Raw genomic sequence first — 22,864 nt, 5'->3', positions numbered from 1 at the left:
ATATCTTAATTTCAAAGAACACCAAGAATATTCTTGATGTGTTTTACTTCTTGTGATCACACACACAAGACACACTGGACCGTGCAATCTGGAGAAATATGGGGAGCAGCAGATTAGTAATTCAGTCTCACACTTCTAAGGTTGGACCCAGACCTGAAGACATCAGCAGCTGCAGGCTTGGCCAACTAGATCTAAAGTAGGCAGACGTGCTCCTTGGTGCATTCATGATCTATCAGCCAGGGCACTGAGAGCCAGTGTTCTTTTACCTTTGCCTTTCTTTGGAAACCACAGCAGACAAAGTGTGCGTCCAGGTCTCCTCCCCCTATGGCTTTAGGATTTCACCAGGCTGTGTAGCTAGACATGGGAGGTATGAAGTGCCCTTGACTCTGCAAATTAGATGGAGCTCTGTGGAGCCGCCAAGCCAATGCACAGGATTACAAAAAGAGTTTCACCTTTACTCTAGCTCTTTTAATCGCTGAATGGATCAATCATTAAATAAGCTTGGATGAGATTTTCGAATATTAATGATTTGCGAGGATCCAACTTTCTCCATTGCATTCAAGTACCATTAAAGAGGCTGTCTCTGATCTAAGCTCTGTTATTAGGAAACCAGTATTTAAACTGGGATCCCCTCTCAGCTGCAAATTTTTAATAAAATTTCTAAATTGCAACATTACCGACATTAGTAATTAAGTAGATACAATTATTGCTAAGTGAACAGTCAATACATATTAATAGCATCTCATTCAAATATGCAGGAAAATTGCGTTAGTTCCAGAACATACCCTGCAGGGAACAATCTCTCACTGCCACAAGGCCAGATTCCCATGTTGTTCAAAGCCATACAACTAGATATTAATTCTCCTAACTTCTGATAGGTTTGGGAGAAAAACATTTTCAATAACCTTCCTCAAACTGAGGCTCTGATCCCTTGTGACTGAGGGGTAAATCCACAGTGTAGCATGGCCACTGGAATGCTCTGCACCCCACTTCTACTCCACAGCCTCCCTGATACTCTCAGTCACCCTGAGTTGACTGGGTACACTTCAAAGCAGGACATGATATTCACAACCCCTTCAGGCAACGACAGCATCTGGAAGGTCCTCCCACAACAGGTAAACCAGGTGTCATGGGGCAACATAGCCACCTCATTCTCAAGCCTTGCCCAGCTGGGCGCTGGTTCTCAGGAGAAGGTTCCACCTCTGGGCCATGGCTGGGCAGAGACTGGGGACACAAAAATTCTGAGCCAGCTCTAACTCCTAGAGAGCAGAGGCATCTCCACTATTTTCTGTTGCCTTGTTCTAGGTAGCTCCCTCAGCAGCAGCCAGGGTTTTCTGAGGACCTAACCCTATCACACATTCTCGAGCCTGTAAACAGGCTAGATCTAACTCGCTTTGGCATCCTCTTCCTTGTCCCAGCCACCTTACTTTAAAGTATTGCCTGAACCAGAGGCACCTAAAATGGCTCTTTTTGGATGGCACCATAATGCATCGCTGAGCCTTATAGCCTTTCGCGTCTACCAGTGTTTCATCTGCCCTGTAAGAACTGAACTCAGCTCCTCTACCTACTTTCACAAACTATTTGAAAAAGAGCTTTACTCTTTAGTTGCAGCTACAGGCATCCCTTAGAGAAATAAGTGTCTGATTCGTGTACAAGATGAACAGCTTTTGTGGACAAGCATGTATCTTTTCCTTGGACTTCAAGCAATATGCTCTTGACCATGAGGGTCACATACAGAGATGATGACACCCTTCACTGTAGCCATCCTTCCAGGAGACTTTCTGGAGTCCAGCAGTGTTGTTACTGTACAGATCTGAAAACAGCTGTCTGCTGAAGTTTGCTGTATCTTCAAATATTTTATTAAATCCTTAGAGAAGCTGTGGCTGAAAATAAAGCTGGTAGAAGAGTCTGGTAGGATGGAAAAGCACAATTTACTGAGAGTCATGAGTCACTTGAAGCAAACCTCTCTGAAGTGGGTACAGTCATTGCTCTGGATGAACATATGTTTGCCTTGTCCCTGTAGGAGTGGAGCACATTTCCCACTGATGCACAGTCTCGATGTTCTAAAGAAGGATTTTCTGAACATCAGCAGCTTGTCCAAATGCTAATCCTGAAATTATTGAAGCAATTCTCTAAAGACTATCATTTTTCCAATACATGTTAGAGTGTTATGCTGAACACAGTTATTCTTTTCATTTATCCACGGAACCTGCAAGAGGTTTTCCTAGTTAGGGCATAAGTCTGCACCTTTGAATTCAGTAACAATGTTACTATTGAACTAATGAACATAAAGATTTTTATTTTTAGTTTGGTACATAAAATATTTATGGCAGCCATGACTTATAAACATAATGTATTTTCCCTTTTTCAATGGGGAGTGTTACAGCAGTGTTGCCAGAAGAGAAATATTCCCTGGGTTTTCTTTCCATTTCTCTCTCATGCATACACATTTATAGTGAATGTCAAGAAAATCAGTGTCACAACTGAGAGTTTAGAAATTGCCCAGAACTGTAAAAATGTTGGACTGAAAACAGGCAGAAAGACCTTCGGATTTGCTGAGCACTGACCATAAGTGCCACGGTAGAAAAAGATAGACATGGAGCTTGCAGTCTCTTTAGTGAATTCTCACTCACTGTAGCTGAAAACATCCCAGATAACACATATCTCCAAAGCCATGTGAGTTGAGACATACATCTCGTCCTCCAGAGCTGGATTTCTGCACATTGACAGTGTCAAAGTCAGTGCTGCCAGCCATCACACTTACTCTTTCCCTTGTAGGCAACCCCATCAGTATGACATCATATTTTGTATCTGAAGAAGATCACTTTTGTCTCACAGTTAAAGCTATCAGGGTGATGTTTTCAGGGAACTGGCAATGCAGAATTTACATGGAATGTGTGATTGTAAGCAGAAGAGCTGTTGGTAAATGCTGTGGACTAAGCAGGCAGATCCAGACATCAAGGTCTCCACTGTAAGCATGTGAGCACTGCAGCCTTGATGCCATAGCTCCCATCACATGTCTTGCTTTCATAACCTCTCCGCTTCCATCATCAAACACCAACGTTGTATGGGCATGGGGTGATTTTAAACTGTCCGTGTAATTCCTCCATTGTCCATCAGGGGAATACTAACACATTTCTTCATAATGTAGTTTCTTAAGAATTTAATTTAAAACCAACCTATCATTGTGGCAGACATCACATTTGAGCTTTTCAGAATCAGCATCAGCAGAATGAATCAGAATAAGGCAGGAAATGTCTTGGGATACCTGCATTGTTTTTCTGATGTATATATGAAAGGTGTGGATTCCAGACACTATGACTCCGTGATCTACAAGCAGAACTCTGCCGTTTCCAGACTTTCAGTTTCATATGCAAAGTAATGACTCCTTTAATCCTGAAGAATTCCCATAGTCTTCCAATTGCTGATGATCATTTAGAAGTTACAGTGGCAGTGTGAATTTTCTATGGGAAAGTGTTGTTCAGGAAGGAGAATTTACTCACTGCTTGAAGAACACATCCATTAGTGTAGTCGTTTTCCCACACAACCCACCAGGAGGATGCTGCTCTACACCCCCAGTCTTAATAAACAAATAGTCTATTCTAAAAGTGAACGCACAAAATGCAAAGTGACCCACAATGATTCATAATTTTCTGGAAATGAGCAACCCAAGGCTGAGTAATCAGAAAGGACAAATACCTTAAGCACAGCAGTTTTGCTTATAGCCACCTGAGGTTCAATGCTTTGCTTGAACCTCATCCAGACAACCCTGTCATGACCATGGAACCACCGTGACAGAGATGAAACTCTGTGAGTCCAAGGACATAGCTGAGCTTTACATGTTTTGTTCCTGGAAAAGGGTCAAAGACATTCCTGTCCTTTATTGATCTTGTCATTGTCCCAACATAAAACTGGGAAACAACCAATACAATGAATTTCTCAGAATAAATCATCTGAGTGAGGAGCTTTCATGCTCCTTCTTAATTGCCTCTGCAGATTTTCCTTCGAATTTGCATTTTTTTTCCTCTGAGCTTTTTTTTGGATGAAAGTATTTTCTGGGAAAAACAAGGGTCCTAAAGAAAAGTAACTGCACTGTTGCAGCAGCTGAAACGTTGGAGCCATCCACAAACATTTTCACAGGCTGAAGGAGCAGCCAGGCAATAGGCATTCTCAAATTGCTGCTATCTACCTTAAATCATCCAGCCTCCAGAACAGCCCCATGTACTCCCAGCCTCCAGTTTTTGGCCTGAGGTGCGGGTTTCTTGGGCCTCCTGGAGTAACTCCAAATCCCAACCGAGATGACGGTGCCAAGACTTAAAGTGCTGCAGCCCTGCTTCTATCGCTGCGCAGAGCTGGGGAAGAAAAGCGATCCCGGTCCTGCCAAGCAGACCACAAATGACTTGCTGAGCCCATTGTTGGTTTGTTTCTCTCAAAATAGGGGTTCTCTTCTTTTCCTGGCCATGTTTTGTACCAGTACATGATGCTGATTTGCTCCCAAATGTGAAAAGAGTTCCAGGGGGTCTCTGAAACTGTGGGGGCCAGAGGCTTGTCAAGCAAAAGGAAAACCTCATGCTTGCCAGAGCTGGTGGCCGTCTCCAGTGGCAGGTGGATAACCACCCTCCCAGGGGCAGACCCACATCACGACGTTTCAGGTTAGGCTGGTCCCAGGATTCCAGCTCATTAGAGACGCAAATGACAGCAGCAGGAAAGGCTCCATTCAGCTGCACGTCCCTTCTGAGCCCTTTCCTCATCACACTTTCCACCTCTCCTTGCAATGTGCCGGTGACGTGGGCTGTGCTCACTGGAGATAGCCAAGGAAAAGGAAAGCATTAGGGGCAGTAAATAAGTGCATGTTAAAAGTTAACGCCATCAGTCAAAAACCTCAGAGATGGAACATTATCAATCTTTGAAAGTTATTATGCAGAAGCAAACTGCTGAGTGCATAAATATTTTATAGACCTTAAACTATTGAACAGTTATTGGAGCTGGGATTTGAACTCTCTCAGCCTGACTTGACAAAATAACAGAAAAGGGATTGTAGTGAGAAAACAGACTGCAAACCAGTATGATGAAACCTTGGAGTCTATCCAGAGAGTCCATTCTCCTCCCATACTGGTAATTGTTGTCAGTGTAATTCACTGACTTTAATGAAGTTACTTTTTATTCACACCCAAAGTAAGTAAGAAAAGAAGAGAGTGCAAAGCTTTTTATTCATCTTTGAAAGATTTGCAGTATTTGATTTGAACCTAATCACCAGCAAAGCTAAGGGCATCTTCTGCACAGTAAATATTCTGTGTGGTAAATATTCCAAGTGCCCTTCAATTGCAGATAGAGACTTCAAGAGATTTTTCATTTTGTCATAAAATTAAAAAGATGGGCTTTATTTATTAGGGCCTCAACACAGGCCCTAAAATTCTTCCCGTGAATACACATGAAAATTCCCAGTGTTTTCCTGAAGGAGTGATTTATACTGTGACTATAATCCCTTTCATGACCATAATGGCTTTATTTGCTGTTTAAATTTAAAGAAAAGTTGGGAAACACCCCAGCATGGCTTTCCACCTCATATGACTGAGCTCCTCCCGCCTGCACAGAAAATCCCACATTACTTTCTCAGCCATTCAAACCAAGAACGAACCCACTGATCTGCAAACTGGGCTTTGCAAACCATTTCCTTTTTGGCTGTTTCTCACATGCCATGGAAGAGGTTCTGCTGATGGACCCTGGACAATTAAAATTTGCTGCCTGCATCAGGAGCAGCTGCTAAAGCCCTTCCACGCCAGCTGTCCGCAGTGGTGGGGTCCCGATGGAGGGCTCGGTGGCAGCAGGAGCAGGCTCCATCACTCTGTGGGGACATGGCAGGTGGAAGATGGAGCCACCTCGAATAGCAACACAGTCGACTGCTTTTCAGCAAGCACGCATGGCCTGGCCTGCCCACCGAGTGTCTGGCCCTGGAGAAGTCCATCTTTCCGTCCAGGAGGGGAAGAGCAGGCCCTGACAGTCCCTTTCCTGCTGTCAGAACCTCTGACCCTTCTCTGCCGTGACAAAATCCTCCATGTGCTCGCAGCACAGAAGGAAGCTGTGACACAGAAAATGGCCTGCCCTTAAGCAAAGCCTGACAAATGTATTTTTTTTTCTCCTTTTTTTTTTCTCTTTTTTTTTTTTTTTCCTTTTTGAGTCCCCCCCTCCTGAAATCTGTGTGTGTGCAAGGCAGGAAGGTCTGCTTTCCTCAGGTCACTCTATAAAATAGTTGACAAGCAGCTCCAGCCCTGTGGCAGAAAAGCAAACTCCTCTGTTAATCCATTAGAAAAGGGTCTCATTCAGCTTAAAGGGAGGCTGGTTTCTAGCTCCTGTTTTCACCGAATATTTTCACAGATTCTCTAATGCAATACACCAGAGCAGATTTTGCAGTAAGGTTAAAAATCCTTTTCTTTAGGAAAAGTGTTCTTTTCTGTTACTTTTAAGACCTATCATCCTTGGTCATGCTGAGGAAAGGTGCCCAAGGAGCACTTGTAATAGCACTGATTGGAAAAACCTTGAGCAAGATTAGACCATGTCTGTATGATAGCAGCGTAGCTTAGACCCCATTAAATTAAATTAGACTCCCCATTAAATTAAATCAGACTCCTCTTTGCTTCTTGGCCTCACCTGACAAAAAGAAAATTAATTGCTGTGATTTACATGTTGCTTTGGCATGTACCATCTTTCAGCATCTTGACATATAAGATACACACATTTCCATCCATGTAAAATGAAGTAAATGAAGGTGGATTGAAGGAAACACCAAAAGGATGTATCTTTCCCCAACCTGGATGTGAATTTGTGCTACTAGTCTTGTTCCTGGCAAAGGAGGGCAGCCTTAGAAGGCATAAAAGGATGAAGGCCCTTCTCCTCTTGCCCCTCACCCTGACATGATGCCTCCCTGTTGTCTCTAGCAGACCTAGTCTCATTGCCACTTCAGATTTCTTTGGTTTCTGTGAGGGATGTGGAATGGTTTTTATATTCAGCACCTCCATTCTTCATCCTTCCTTACTCCTACCCCTATGACAAGCACAGAATAACATTTATTTTATTACCACTAAAGAAAAACTTCTAACATTTCATTCACTCATGAGCAATTTCTGGTGCTTGTTTCCATCCTGTGTATCTGTGAAGTTGGGTAAAGGAAAAGAAACAATTTCAATTTTGACTTTCTGCCTACTTAGTAACCCTCTCCTGTTCTTATGCAACAGAAGAGCATATTATTAAGAAATATTTTCTGCATTGGAGCGACTGTTTCCAGAAGCAGCTGGTACAGAAACATTCTGTTAAACTTAGGCTGTGTTTTATTTTTAAAATTACTTCTCCACAATGTAAATTCTGACTTTGGAAATTTCCTTCCAATGTTTAATCAACCCTTGGGAAACACACTTGCAGCAGCTGTTCTTTTGAAACTGGCACAGCAGATCAAACTCTATGTTAGATAGTGTGTTTCTCATATCTCCCTTCAGAATAGTCAACATTTAAAGCCTGACTTAGATATCTTCCAACTTCAGCAGTCTTAACGAGAGTCCACTCAGCTTGTGCCTTCAGCTGTATACTTTCAGACTTTCAGGACTCTATAGCTTTAGGGGTTCCATACTGCCTCATACACTAGTTGTGAATTTGCCTTAGCCCTAATACATTGTCTGGGGTTTGCCTTTTGCCTGATTTTTCCTCTCACCCTTTCTTTCTCCACTTTCATCTTTGTTCACAGACGCTTGCTAATCTCTACACGTATGAGGAGGGCATCGTACTTCCCCTGTGTCCACCTTGTACATATTCAGGAACTATTTTACATGATGCTGAAGTGCTCAAAAGCCTCAGCCTTGGTCTACAAGAAATTCTACATCACTGAAATTTAACTTTATCTGAGAATGCTGCTGAATTAAGCTCAATGCCAATGATGCTGGAGGGAGCTCAGTCTTCTTCAGAACAAGTCCCTGTCTGTGTAGGGCATTGCTGGGAGAGATGCTGCAGTTCTGCCCCAAGGAGCTGAAGGTAATGGTTGCATCACAGGATCCTTTGCATTAGAAATCTTCCAAATCACTGATTTTTCATAAGAAAATATGAATAAAATATAAAAGATACATCCATATGCTTGTACAAGTTAGACAGTACTCTGCCTCCTTGTGTTGTGCTACACTCTTTCATTATAGAAGAACAGTCTTATTTTATACAGCACAGAATAAGGCTGAATTGCTTTTTCTGAAACCTTAAATTCACATAAAAGTGGCATTTAGCAATACTGATTTCTTACTGCTATATATACTGTCATGTCAGCATCAGATCAGCTCAATGTGTCTTTATCAGCGTGGGCCAACAATTTTGGTCCTAAATACAGCAATATGAGTAAAAACAGTTTCACTTTTAGAGGCGCGGAGAGCAAAATGCCTCTCCTGAGATCCATCTGGAGTGGAGATGTCCATCAGTACAAGGACTTGGGAAGCTTTAAGACTCTCCAGACTCCCAGTTGAGGATGTTTTTCAAAAGAGATGGATGTAAGGAGACTACAGATGCCAGCTAATGTTAACCATTGTTTTAGGCTTAAGTTCTGTTTGGCTGGTGAGCTGCAAAGCAACCTGCCGATAACTGTGTCTTGCTCACGTATGGTCCTGTAGATAACTAACGGCCCTGGCCCCTGCTTGCGCAAAGCAGGAACAGAGCTGCTCTGTGCTACATCTCTAGAGGAAGATAACAGCAATGGCTGGTGAGAGCATGTCAGAGCCAGCAGAGGATGCCACAGGGATGATAAAAGTGGGGGATACAACAGCAAAAGATCAAAGCCCTTTGGTGTGTGTGGCAGGAGATGGGAGGAGACCCCTCAGCTGTCCTGCATGGTGGGGTGGGATCCCTACACTCTCCCTCTCCTCAGTCCTAGACCCAGTTCAGTTTGGCTCACGCCGTGTGGCACTCGCACAGCTTGGAGTTTGTAAAAGAGGAAAGCCCTCCTGATCCTTTCCAAGGTCATGAATATCTACTGACTTACAAAGTGTTGTCAGCAGGATTTGATTATTTATAATTCCTGAACCAAAAAGAATTGGTCTAGTTCCTTCTAAATGTTTTGTATAACTTGCATCTGCTCTTTTTGGGAGATGAAAGATTTCGTGCAAAAAGTAAAATAAAGACACAGGCCAAAATATATTATATCCTGGCTAAAATGGCCAACGAAGGTTTTGGGATTTGACCACACATGTTCTTAGAAGTTATGGTAATAATGTGACTCAGGCCAAGAGGTCACTAGGAAGAGAAAGGAGAACAGAGCAGAGGATGCAAAAACCAGCAATCATGCACAGGTGGACAGTGCAAATTACAAAATCTCCTCTGAGAGTGCAACTAGTGAGAGACAAAGGGATGACCTCAGATTTAAGATATAAATTTGAGCACTGACATTTGGGAAATAGAGACCTCCATGATTATTGTGAGGTAAATATGGAACAGTCTGTCTTGTATCTTAAGAAACAATACACAAGTCAGATGAGTGGAGTCCTTTCGTTTAGCCTTTGTGTATGGCCACACATAGTTTAGAGTTCAGCAACTTAGAAAGCACCTAAGAAGTCTTTCTTCAGTCTTTTTTCCCCTAACAAGTCTTGAAAATATAGTCCAGTATATTTTTCACTCAGTGTTTTGATATCAGGGTGTTGTACACAGCTTAAGAAACAAAAAACAAACAAACGAACAAAAAAAAAGACAGAAATACATACTGATACTATGCTGTTTAGGAGCTTGGCAAAAATGCTATTGAATACATACTTTTCCAGACTCCTAGCTTGGGCAAAGCAAACGCAAGGATGTAGTGCATTAAGGTACTCTAGAAAGCTTCGTTCTCACTACAGCATGTGTTTTAAATGGTCTGTACTATGCAGTAATCTACTTTCTGGTTTCCTTCCAGGCCTCTTCATTGCTATCTCTACTTGCTGCAGAAACCGAGTACTTGTGTACGTGGGAGGCATGGTGTAGCATGGATTTATCATGGAAAAACAGAGCACTTCTTATTGGAGACACAGTGCTAATACCTCTGAAAGGCTACAGGGCCTGTTGGAGGGGACTTAAATCATCCACTGGTATTTATTTCAGCTCAAAGTTATGCATGCAAAATAGCCATAAAAAGTGTCTCTTGATGAATCTTTCCTGCTCTGAACTTGCACGGCCCTTCCTAGGTGACCCGCTCTGGCACAGATGTGAGGTGCACAACCTCTCCCATCCCTGTCCTCCTCCCTTCTCCTCTTCTCCCAGGGGAAAGAACCCTGAGGAGAAGCTTTCAGCTGCAAACCCATTGGCGATATCCTTCGAGATGGGTGAGCCCCTACGGGGTCCAGTGGCCCAGCACGACCCACCTGGAGCCATTCTGCTCCTGGGCTCAGACTCCCCATGCAGGGACACCAGCCCCAGTGCCCAGGTCCCTCTGGCAGCCCCCTGCCCCAGCCAGCCCCCCAGCAGTGGCGTCGATGCTGCTTTGGAACATTTAGCTGAATCACAGGGATTTACCATTCTCGCCTGAAGCAGTTGTTACGTCTCAGCCCAGATGCTTCATTTCAGAGGTGAATGGCATGATTCCTGTATACATTTGCTTTCTCAGTTTGTCAAGCACTTAAGTGCCTTTCATCTTGAAGTATCTTAAACGATAATATGCACTTATATAGCTCAAGCTCCTCTAATGAATAAGGTTCTTCATAAACACTCAGTAATTAGGCCTCACAACAGACCAACAAGCTGGGAACAACTCTTTGTGGAGGTGCAGAGGGATGAGCAGAGGCTGTGTAGAGACAGGCAGGGTTTGGGCTGCCAACCAGACATGCAATAGCCCATGGCCATGGGGTGCTGGGAGCTGGATCTGCACCAAGGATGGTCCCCTTTTTGTCCAGGAGGAAAGTGCATAGAAACCACAGGCTTTTCCCACAAATTACTTTCTGAGTGAACAAGGAAAGTGAAAACTGAAAGGTTTCTGCTTCCTCAGTGCCTGTCCACTCCCTCTGCCAAGGGCTCATGGTGGCCCAGCCCAGGCTGTTGTCCCAGCGCTGGTTCTGAGGGTGGTAGGATGGGGCCCCTGGCACCACTGCCAGGTCCTGTGGGGCAAGGATTTGGTCATTGCAGCCTCCTGGGAAATTCATGTCCATTTTGGCCAGAGAGGGACAAGAGGCTTCTAGGCAAGTAACTGGCTTCAGACATGCATTTGTGAAGGAAACGAAAAACGGAAATGTCAATATAGTCAAGTGGGCATTTCCCATCAGAAAACTTTCCAGACAAAGCGGGGCGGTGGCGGGGGAAAGCCCTAAGCAGGTCTGCCTGCAGACTTCTCTTGCTCTGGCTCTTTTTCTACCTGCCTCAGCACTCCTGTCATCTGTCACTGGCAGCTCTGCTGTGGGAATTTCCTTTCAGATTTTTTTGTAGCACTTGCAGCACTGTGACAATCAGGAATTGTATGTGTCACAATTGTAGCTTTCAGCTAAAGGGAAAGACCTCTTCTGCAAGCTCTTTCATTGTGTCTTCTGTAGTCTCCCTTCTAAAGATATAATGAAAACTACTTGCTTGACTCATAGGAATTGGCACAGCTCAGATGCATGCAGCTGCTACGTTTCCTCCAGCAGCATCTTACACAACTTCCAGACACTGAACTGCCTTTTGTGTGTGGATTCAGGTCTCTCGCTGAAGTACACAGAGACCTCACAGTAATGTTGTTGCCTTCCTCCCATGATGACCATGAAGAAATAAACTTACTGATTTCTCGTTTTTCAAAGCCCTGAAGTTACCTACCCCGGCATTACAGCAGAGTGTGTTTTGCCTTGCCCATGCAGCAGCAAAACTAAGACACCAGCGAGGCATCGCAGAAAACCTGTCCACACGCTCTTCCCAACTCTGTTGTGTCTTTGCTGGTGCTGCTGGTGCCTTTTTTGGTGGCCTGCCCCTGTTCACCCTCCTGCCCTACGGAGCTGGTCCCCCCTTGCTGCAGCTTTTAATTGAGTTTGCTCTTTTGTTCTCCTGCCAGCTCCCTCCTTCATCTCCTTCCCTCGGTGTTGAGGGTTTTCCTGCCCTCCCAGCCCTGCTCCTGGTCTCTGTTCAGCCCAGTAAGCCCTAGGCCTGCCCCTCTCCCCGGCAGTGAGGGACACCAGCCCTGTCCTCCCGCCCCCGACACAAACTCACCAGCAAAGTTGCATTAGTGCTTTTCTTTGCCTCTTTTTTCCCCCTTCCTTCTCTCAAGGTGGGATCTGTCTCTCCTTATACCAGACAGTGTGAGCAGAGAGAAACCAGACTCAAGACAAAATTCCCATTAACTTCAGTGAGGGCAGGATTTCACCTCAAGTGTTTCATGTTCTGGGCGCTGGACAACAACATGAAAGGCCTCCGCCCTTGTAAAACCTGAACTGCCGCAGCCATTTGAGTGAAGCAAACACAGATGCAGTTCCTGGTGCCCCCTCCAAGCCCCTTGCCATGGCCACGCATGCTCCTTCCCAGACCCATGAAGGTCGTTAATCTCTTAGCTGTTTATTGTTGCCATGTTGGCAGCTATTGCTGAGTGCGCAGTCACCTCCGCATAGCCTGAACCAGGCTCTGACTTTTACTGCTACTGCCCAGCAGTACCTCGAGCCTTGTTATCTTTCAAGTGTGTGCCCCTTCGGTCCAGCCTTCCACATCTCGTTTGTGTTATTGCTACTGATGGGGCTTTGCAAATCTCCTCAGCTGCTTCAGTCCTGCTGGCTGGTGCCCTGCTGCTCCTCTGGCTTCCTGGGACACTACTTTCCTCAGCACTCCTGTGTCAAATCAGTTAATCCTGAGTTCTTTCTATGTCTTCCTTGTCATCTTGTGTGATTTCCTGTTCCCTTCTGCTTATCTTTCTTCAGTTTTATCTCTGCTGCTGCCCTGACTACCCGCTATGCCCCATGTCTCACTGCAGACACAGTGTTGCCTTTTGCCTGATGGTTGGTATTCCATTTGGTCACTGTCCTGTAGTGGCTTCACCCTCAGCTCCCTGTATTGTTGCAAGCCGCTGGTCTACCCCAGTGTCGTCATGCCTGTGGCTGCTGACAGCCTTTCTGTCAGCTTACCCTGGGGTCTCAATTTCACCATTCACTGGTCTCTTGCTGAGCTGGTGTTCAGTTCCTGGGAGGTTTGTTGCAAGAACACAGCATTTCCAAGTAGACATCTCTTCTTGTCTGTGCAGTTTTTGCTCCTGGCTCTTTACTGTCATTCCTGCCTTTCACTTGTTTTGTAAGCACCCAGGGGAAGAGGTCTTGTGCTCAGATTCCTGTGGTACTGAATAATTTGAATTTTGCTGCAGTGCATTACAGCCGACTGTCTGAGAAAATGTACTTTATGTTTCATGATCTCCGTTCTTGCTTGAATGCCCTCCACATGGCCCACTTTTTAGAAAGAGATCTAGCAATTGTATACGGCCATGCAGTTCCTGTCTTTAAAATGGAACAAGTCAGTTCTAACTCTGTTTAAGGGCTGGTATTTTCCTGGCCTAATCACTCAAATGCTCATATTGTTAGATGTACCTCAGGTGAGCATCCCAGCCTGGCTGGCAGAGATACTCACTGGCTTGCCTGCACATCCATCTCCTGATGACATCTCCTGATGACTACTGCTCTGTCTATTGTCGTGATCATGGATGGTCTCCTCCCAAGCAGCATGAGTAGTTTATTTGGCACTATCCCTTTACAAGGGGCCATGAGCTGCCTTACTCTCTACAGCACCCAGAGTTTTCAATGCATTGTTAGATGCCTAGACATTCCCAACACATTGTCATCATGTGTTAAATACTACTTCTTTTCCTAAGAGAAATGCACTTTGGATGTTGTTGTAAGTGCAGTACCTGATTTTCCACTGTAGTACGAAAAAAAATATTCATGTAGTTGCTTGGTGTAATTGTATGTGTCATCAGGACCTCTTTGGATACTAGTGATGTTCAAAAACTCAGAGCTGAATGAATAGACCCAAGGAAACTAGAGGAGAGAAACTCTTTTCTCCATCTTGCGGTCTTGGTGGGTACGCTGGGACTTTGCTAGCAAATGCCCAGGGCTGCTGTATTTTGCTCTGCCTTATTTGCAGTTGTGCTCCCGAGGCAGCAGGATGGGGCTCTGGTTGTCCCATAGGGACTGAAGCAGGTGGTTCACTGAGGAACCCCCAAGATCTCCCCATGCCTGTTCCTGGAGTTTCCAGAGCAAGGAAAGACAGCTGTCTGTCCACACAAATGGCCAGATTTCTTTTTTCGGTTGGGGCTTGTCAATCGGCATTCTTCAGAGGTCAACAGACATCAGATGTAGAGGATTAGCATTGGGCTAATTTTGCCCTAATATTCCCCTTCTGACCTTTGTGCTGAGGTTGCAGAGCACAGCGACACATTCCTGCCTGCATCCTCTGGCATGTGGCTCTATCTGCAACACCCTGTGATGCCTGAAAGTGGCTGGTGCAGGTCAGTCCGTGCTGCAGCACCTCTTCACCTGGCCTGATGCCCAGGGGCATTTCTGCCAAACTTTACTTGCCAGGAACTGCATCCAGCATTGGTAAGTGGCTGAATGTCTCATCTGTTTTGGAAAGCGGTGACCTGTTCCTGTGCCACCAGTGGTGCATGCTATTCCATACACTCTTAGGTAGCATTCCTCAGCCATTAATAATTCTTTTCAATATTCAGTTTAACTGCTTTTGGCCAGTGCAGGTGCATTGGTTACCTGTCAGTTTTCTCCCAGCCACAGGCAGACCCACTCTGTGCTGAGATTAGAGGATGAATGATGCCTGGTTTTGCAGGCCTGCCTGTCCTTTGTCACTGTCTGGCCAAAACAAATGGTCTGCAGCTCGGCAGTCACAGGTGCACTCTGTGAAGTGGGGCAGGGGAGACTATCCAGCTTCAGCCACATCTCGCACTCTGAAAGGATGAAGTTCCAGGAGGACTGTTTCGGTGCTGCTCAGCGATCCACCCAGCTTCTCTGCTCCCACAGAAGCAGTGGGTGATCCTGGTGACAACAGCTCTGGCTCTAGATGTCTCAACAGCCACCTGCATCTTCTTACTGGCCAGAGAATGGGTTTGTGGTATGACCCAGCACTTGGTGGCTTTTCTCCACCAAATTCTGCTGCTCAGCAGTGGCCCATTCACCCAGTTGCACCCACAACCAGAATCAATGTTTTTTTCTGATCGTGCAGGAGAGGACAGGCAGACCCACTGTGGTTTCCTGTATCTGTCTGTCCTTGTGTCCATTTTTTCCCAGGACAGGTTAGTGGCCCTCACTATTCTGAGGCATTTACCTATGGTTTGGAACTGTTTCTTTCATTGATCATTCCTGCAAGCTGGAAGCACATGTTCACAACTGACCCCATTATTAACTATGGAATCTTTAGTGTCTCCAAATTCATGGAGGATGCCAGATCTCTCATCTGCATAGTATAAATCTCTATTTTCCTCTTGGGCAGTCTCATCTGCCTGGAACAGGCTATTCGTCTGACTTTGTTATCCACTGGTTCTGTGGTTTGGGCATTATTCTTTGCTGAAGTCTCACTCACTCCTTGTCATTGTGTGTCTGTGTTGAGAGCAAGAGAAAGAAAGTAGATAAAAAAACTTTACCTTGAATTTCTTCTTTTCATAGCTGTGGTCATGGCTCTGTACAAGCATTCAGATTTTGCTCCCACTTGCCCCCTACTCGAAGTATCTTTTGCCTGGAAATTCAGCACTGATACATCTTGACCTGCTTTATCTACTCACAGAATCTGTTTGTTAATCCCACAACCTGCTAACAACACATATCAAGTGTTGAGGCCAAAACTGGGAAAATGAAAGGGATAATACACAAAGATGTTGCACCTGTGGCAAACACTGACCCATGTGCATAACGATTGACCTTTTACTGCCTTCTCCAAAATATTTTGCCTTGCAGGCTGTTTTCCTCCCCCAGCTTCCGTGAAGGTTCATAGATCCAGAGCCCAGCTCAAGACCTCCTACCAGCATGACCTCCTACCTTGAAATCACTCATTTGATTAAAACATTCCTCCAAGGTAGTCTGGGTCTATTTCACAAACAGGGAACCAAAAATTCCAGAAGTTCACCTCTTTCATCAGGGGAAAAAAACAAACCAAACGAAACCAAAAAGGTTTCTTTGAATAAAAGCGAGCAATAAGAAAGAGGCAAAGAATATTTTATTCCTATACAATGGTATAAGAGCAGAGAAGAGAACACTTTAGATGATCTAGTGCAATGGCAGATTAGAACATCAGACATTTCTAATTTCTAATCGATCCCGCACTAAGAGCAAATGTAATAGTATAATTGTTTTAATATAAAACAAGGATAACAACCTTTCCTTACTCAGGAATTTAGAGTAAAAGTTACTTCCACAAGGCTCTTGTGTTCGCTCCATCTAGGCAATGCAGGTGCTTGCAGGTCCCACTCCAAATGTATTGCATGTGTGGTATTAGAGCAGAATCTGGCTGGTATCTTGAACTAATAAAGTTCTGTCTGTCTGCCGCAATGAGGAGAAACCACAACTTCTTAGAAGCATATTTTGGAAAAGTAAATAAATAACGAAGGAAAGAATTGTGGCCTCTAAGGGAGTTATAAAGTTTCAGTGAAGGACAAGGCTGGATATCGAGATTCTTTAATTTTAATTACACATTTTTCTAAGTAGTAAGAAAAAAATACAAAGTTGAAATTAAAAATATTAATAACATAAAGAAAGAAATGAGCTTAAGACTGAAGGATTTGTGTCAACATCTGGACCTGGGGCTTGAAAACTAGGTGGCTGAGGTCATTCCATTCTATAAACCCAGCTTATGAACAGTATACACAGCATATGAACAAGTGCAATCCTGGAGTCACATAAACAGTGCATTTCATTCCTGGACACTGAAATAACAAAAAGGGCAGAGCAAAGGGCTCCTCTCAGCATATGCACTTTAAATGTATGTGGAGGGCCCATGTGACACTGAAATACTAACACTGGGAATATGGAAAATGAGACTAAGCAGTGTTTACATTACCCTTTCTTTTTTACTGGGGTGAAGGGTTAAATTTGGTTAACGATAGGCTGATTTGGTCAAGAATACAGGCTCAGTAACCTTTCCAAAGCTCTCTGAACAAATAAAATTAATAAAATGTTTTCATAGGATCAAATTCTCATTGTAATCTGAAGCCATTTCTCTCGGAAATGTTTACTTGTTAAAGCAAGTAAGAACACACTTGCTTTGCAGTACAAACTGAAATTTAAAAAAAAATAAATGACTGTTCCTTCAACTCTTTGGCATCCTTCTCCCCCATGCACCTTCCCGTCCCAGCTGGGCGTCCAGAGCTGCCCACTGGTGCACAGGGATTAACTGCGACAGCTGCATTTTTCACCTACAACTTTATTAGCAAGAAGCTTGCTCTAGTCTCAATATGCTGCTGCATCTGTAGCCATATATTGGCCTCATACTTTTTGGCAGAAATTAGCAATCACAGTAAGTTAAAGGGCGGCTCTACAAGCAGAAAGCTCTCTACTGTCTAGAAAACAGGCCTGTGTCTCTCAAAACCAGGGATGTTTCTGAGATGGCTGAGTCTGAACACACCAGCATAATGGTCTGCAACAGCCAAAAAGACAAGCAGCCTATCAGTTATTAGGGGAGAAAGAGCAAGCTGACCAGAAACTGGTGTGCCACCACGTCAGTCCAGGGGGTTCCTGCTTCTGAAATGCTGCATGCGGGTCTGGTTATCTCAATTCAGACAGGACACGGCGGAACTCTGTAGAATAAAGGGTGTATGATGAGGATCAGAAGTATGGAACAGCATTTGTACAGGGAACCCACAGTGGCTTGGACTTTCAAATTGAGAGATCAGATGACTCCTCTTGTAGAGGGTTGCAGTGGAAATCTGTGAAATTACAAATGGTTTGTAGACAAAAAATTAAAGAGGACAATTAGATACTATCCATCACAATAGGACAGGGGACTGCCAATGTGTTCGTCCTTTTTCCTGCAATTAATGATTAATCTCTGAAATTTATTGTGACAGGATATAGCTGAAAGTGTAGCTGGGTGCAAAAACATTATTTATGGCTTGTAATTAAAAACTGTAACAGAGGATGTGTTGATCTATGGGTGATGAGCCCAGTGCTCCAGACTGAACTTTCTACTACAAAATTCCTTAAACCATTTATTTTTATAAACTGGGAGTATACTAAGGACACTCACTCTGTAGTTGCGTCTTTCTGCACAGGGCTCTAACATGGCTCTTACACTGGGAACAGGACTGGTGGCTGAAAGGACTGCGTCTGATCCAGCCAAAATTTGCTAGTTTTCATATTCTTAAGAGAACTATAGGCAGCTGGCCACCTGGTATGCAATAATGTGAACATCTTCATGGTTCAAAAGTGAATGCACAGACTACAGTCATGTTGGGTTTGGAGGAGCTTGGAGGGAGAGGAGGGCTGGCCTATCCCTGTAACTGGTCTCCTCACTCCACCTGATTGCTGGTGATGTGAATGCTACCTTTCACAGGGGATTTGTGTCCAAACTCAGCTTAATTCACTCTTGTCTAAATAGGAATGAACTGTGATGGTATCTTTTGGGTAGATACTTAGTACCTTCACCAAGCTGATGACCTAAACTTTTTCACAGAGTGTGCCCATAATTTGTGTGATTCGCACCACAAAGCATCTGCTTAGGTATGTTTCACTGAACATTGCAGCAAGGCAATCTTTAGCTGAGACTGCCTTTAAAATAAAAACTTGCCCATTTAGACTTCAAAGCTAGTTGCCAACTTTGAAAATAATAATTGGAAGCTCTTTTCCCTTCTCTGACCCATGTTTGGTTTTGATGCATAAAATCATGTGTAAACCAGTGCTATCTTTTGGTCAGGTCAGACCACGGTTCAGATAGCAGTTCTGTGACAAGTAAACCTCCTGGAAGTCGTGGACGAGAAAGCAAAGGAGAGATCATAGGTAGGTGACGGGTGAAGGTGTGTTACCATAGCTTTTGATCCTGGTAGAGGCACGCGGCATGAGTTAGCCAACATGATTTTAAAGGTGTTAATCTGGTTCTACAGGTGCTACAGAAAGAGCCAACCTCTGCAAGATAAATCATTCTGGTTTACATACATCACCCCGAAACAGGGCCAAAGGCAAAGTAGAAGGATTGGATGACTCAGAGAAGTGTTAAGAGAAAACCTGTCACATAGTGAGGACTGGTAGCAATCAAAAGCTGTTCTCAACTGATGGCTGTGCTCATTTGACAGCATACATGAATTGGAGCTGGCATAGCCTAGATGGGCTTCCTTTGGGTGTCTGGATAAAAACAAACATTTATTAGGCCACAAAAGCCACAAGGTTTTATCCTGATGATGCTGATTCTTCGGGCTGGAGCTGCTTGTGGGACAGGGAGGAAAAGGATGGGACTCACTGCAGCTGCTCATGGATGGGTGGAAAATTCTGTCCCTGAGAATGCTCCTTCCAGCTCAGTTCTACATGACCACTAAGTCCGGTGAGGGGGAAGCCTTAGGTAGAAAAGCAGACACTGTCCAGTTCCTTTTCTTCAGAGCATCAGACTGTTTCCTGAACTCATACATTACAAGAAAAATTTCCAAGAAAGCTGATGAGATTGTTTTTTACAATTTGTCGCTTGAGACCCATATTTTCATTCTTTGAATTTTGCCAGTCATTTCAAGGGTTTCGGGACAGGGAAAAAAATCTTGTCTCCATAACCACAAACAAAAAACATCACAACAAAGGAAATACCTCTTCCAATTTCAGACTCGGTCTAATAATTTATCAGAGCAAATCTTTTATAAGGTTTCTGAGTGACTGGCTGACATGAAATTATTTTCTTATTTAGATTCACAGGTTCAATGTTTTTGCTAATGTTGCATTGCAGATGCTGTCTGCTAGGGGGATGCTTCTGCTATCTCCTTCCTTCAGGAATGGAAGTGGGTGACAATGGGCACTTCAGATATCTCTGGTTTGTTGTTTTTTTGTATTCTTTCTAAAAAAGGGACCACTTCAGAAAAGTCTGTCCAGCTTTTCCAATGTAAGGGTGAAGATACTTGCTCAGTGTATGCCTTTACTATGCTCCCAAAATGTATACGCCTTCCTTGATCAGAAGGAAAAAAAAACAAGAAACGAAGTCTTATCCTGCACTCAGGGCAGGTTGTACATCACTGGAACTCTGGTGAGTTCTGTGGGTGTGCAATGTACAGTTTTGGCTCCATTTTGTAAAAATCAAATCACATATTTTATTTGCCTATTTTTCTCCAAAAATCCTTGTTATGACAGCTTGCATACTTTATTATAAAGATTTACTTCCTTCCCATTTCTTAATGTTCCCCAATGACAACAAAACAACTTGACTGTCAGTTAATATGAATTTCAAAACAGAGTCCAAATATTTAATTGAATTGGTCATGTCAGTGACTTAATCATCTAATTCCTGGGATTCTATTTCAGTGATACAGATTGTCAGTGAGTTTGGAAGATCAGTTACATTGCTGGAGACTGGAAATAATCTCCTTCCAAATGACATAAATAGTTGAACAATACAGGCAAAATGTGCCCTGAATGTACATCCAATGCAAACTTTGGCTTAAACAAGTCAGAACACCATTGCTGTTTTTCTTTACATTGATTTTTGTAGAATACTATTTGAGTTATATTTTAAGACGATGGCATTATTAATAATATGCTTTTACATGTATATCCTCAAAACCACATTTATTACTTTTTTTTTTTCTAAACTAGTCTTATAGTACTTGGATTAAATATACCAGAGCAAACAGCTCATTTTTAAACACATGCAATCAATATCACAATCTTCTACCATCTGCAGTGCAGAAATGGAGAGAACCTGGAGGGTTGAGGTTTTTTAATTCCAAAAGGAAATATCATAAGATGAGAGTGAATTAATCTTTGGAAACAACATCTCATATCTCTGCCTTGAAGATGGATTCTAGATAAAATCTCATCATCCTTTCTATTCTCATTTCAATAAAGCATGTTCTTTGATGGTTAACAACAGTATCACTCAGAATCTGTATATTATTATATGTTGCATGGTCTAAATGGTTTTTATAATAGCCAGTTGGTGAGTGAATATCAAACCTGGCAAGCTCAGCTCACGCTAACTCAGTTCCCCAGTTTGACTGCGGATGAAAAAAGAGCCAAAACACATTATTGGAGCTGCTCTTCTAATAGTATTCACCTTCTAATACAGCAATGTCTTTAGAAACGGTAATTTTGTGGCATATGCAAGGATGTAAACTTACCCAAGTTATATTCCAGTACTAGTAGGAGAAGAAAGCCTTATGATAATGCCCAAGGGGAGGGCATGGCAAATTCAGTCTCTGAACGTGAAACCAAATGACTTTAACAGCTCTGCTGTTATGGGACCTTGTCCTACATGATGGATTGGAAACCAAAGGCCAGCTGTGCCCACAAGGCCCCTGAGCAGGAGGCAGCAGGGATTCGTGTCTGCAGGGATGCCCAGGGACCCGCCATGGTGTGAGAAGGGAAGGGGAGAGAAGAGTCAGGCCCTGGCAGGGGACATAGGAGGCAATGCTCACACTCTGGGAAATGAAGGTACACAGGTAAGAGAAACAGGTATCACTCCACGCCATTAGAGGAGGTCCTGGGGTTTGGTTATGAACGCATGGCAAACTGCCTGGGAGCTCCGCTGAGCTCTGCTCGCAGCGGGAGCGCTACCTGGAGAGGTGCAATGCACAACACTTCTCCTTTTGAATTAAACTCTCTGCAGTGTGAAAAGCTTCATGAAACATTTTAGGTTTTGACACACTTGGATTTTATGGTGACCTTAAAAGGGTGAGGCTGGAGTGATGTGTTGAGCAGGTGGATACTTCTCTATGTGGGCCCACTCCATTGCTAAGAACCTGAACAACCACAGCTTGAATACGGACAAAGAGATACTGCATTGTTCTCACGTTTTGTAAAATAAATTCATTGCCAGACTGAGACCTTGTGTGCCAAGTTTCAGACTTGCACATTTTACGGTTGAGTTATAAACTCCTAGAAGAAGAGGTTTGTAACATAAATGCTGACACATTCAGAGCTATAACACAGTGAATGGTATTGCAATGATATCTTATTTACCTCTAGCAAGGAGCATATAAGGAAAACTATATAATGCATTCCTGCTGCAACAGATCATTTAACCAGTAAAACTTAACTCTGATTTTATTTGGTAGGTTAAAACTACGAAGTTTGTGCATAGATTAAAGAAGAGTAGCAGTAGTCTGTATGTTCCTACGCGTCGCAAGATTTACATATTCACACGTGATAAAGCACTCCCATGTTCACTTAAAATTTATTAAACATTATTTTACAGAAAAGAAAATGAGGAAGAACAGAGAAGCATAGCACAGAGTAAGCAAAACTACAGCAGCTTATTGCAAATGACTACAACAATTACAAAAGGCGTGTATAGATGACTGCTGTATGTGATTGGGTACCCAAATATTAGCTGGTGCTGCTTTTTCCCAGGTATGAATAATTTACAGCAGAAACCCCAGAATACTCTCCTGTAGCATGACATCTGCTTAATTGAACAGGAAAGCGCGACATTGCGCTAGCAAGTTAAAAACATGGACAGTCATTCATAAGCAATCTGATGAAAGTCATCTGGAAATTCTAGCCACTGACTTCCAGCCTCTGCCCCTGACAACAACATACAACACATCTGTTAGGGATGTGCATGGAGCAGAATTTGCCCAATCAAGTTATCTCTAGCTTGGTCCTGTACGAGAATCAGCTCCTATGCTTTGGCTGTGCCTGGACACCCGGGCTTGGCAAACTGCACTACAAAATAAACCTACTAATTCTGAGAAGTGTTTTTTCAGGCACTGCTGTCACTTTTGGATTAAATACATTCAGCCTTCTGGAGTAGA

This window comes from Columba livia, chromosome 2 (assembly GCF_036013475.1).
Source record: "Columba livia isolate bColLiv1 breed racing homer chromosome 2, bColLiv1.pat.W.v2, whole genome shotgun sequence".
NCBI lineage: Eukaryota > Metazoa > Chordata > Aves > Columbiformes > Columbidae > Columba > Columba livia.
This window is presented reverse-complemented; position numbering follows the sequence as displayed.